Genomic DNA, 968 nt, shown 5'->3' on the forward strand with positions numbered 1-968 from the left:
GGCCGTTGCTGGGCTTCCGGATCTGTGGCCCCTTGTGTCTCCTCATGGCCTGGCGGCCATTCTCGTCCAGCCCCGACACTTCTGCCCCCGGCCACCCCGCTCCGTGTCCTTCCCCAGGCATGGAGCTGTCCAGCCCAGAGAGGCGCACTGCCTTCCCGGTGTCCTGCTCCCTGCAGAGCCGGGGGGGGGGGGGGCCCTGCAGGAGAGCCAGGCTCAGGCACTCAGTGCCCAGGGGGATGGTCCCAGTAGCCCGCTGTCCCCTTGCACGAGGAGGGGTGTGTTGGGAGGGCAGCAGGCGCGGCGCAGAGCGGCCGTCCCACAGGACTCACGAATGTGGGTCTGCAGGGAGGCGGAGGGGCTGGACTTCCCCTCCACCCGGCCCGCTGATGGCAGGCACTGTGTCCGCGCAGTCCGGCGCCGGGTGCTGCCCAGGGTTGTGCTGGGTGTCGCCGCGGGCCTCGCTGCTCCGTGCCCTGGGGGATCCGTCTGCATCCAGTGGCCCTGGGGCCACAGAGTCGAGAGGAGGAGCTGGCCGCCCCCTCCCGGAGTGGGAGAGGCACACTCTGCAGGCAGGGCTCCCAGGAGTGCTCCTGCCTTCCACCGAGCTGGGACCCCTGAGGGGGCGCTCCAGAGAGAAGGCTGACCTCCTCTGTCTCGCAGGGGAGGGGATGTGCAGGAGGCCCGCGGGCGGGGAAAGCAACGCACTTGAGGCCTGGGGCTGAGGCCTGACCCGGGCAGCGGCCCTTGGCCTAGGCCCTGCAAGTGGGCTCCCTCGCGGATGGCGCCAACTGGTCCCCCCCCCAACTCCCCGAGAATGCCTCACCTGCCCCGTCACCCCGAGTCAGGAAAGAACCAGCTTCTTTCCGGGGAAGCGTAGGCCCGCCACAGGCGAGAAGGGCTGCTCTCCTTCCTCCCTCCTCCTCAGTAAGTGGGTGTCATTGTCCCCACGATGACATAGCTCAGAGCAA

The sequence above is a fragment of the Meles meles genome, chromosome 17 (assembly GCF_922984935.1).
Source record: "Meles meles chromosome 17, mMelMel3.1 paternal haplotype, whole genome shotgun sequence".
Lineage (NCBI taxonomy): Eukaryota > Metazoa > Chordata > Mammalia > Carnivora > Mustelidae > Meles > Meles meles.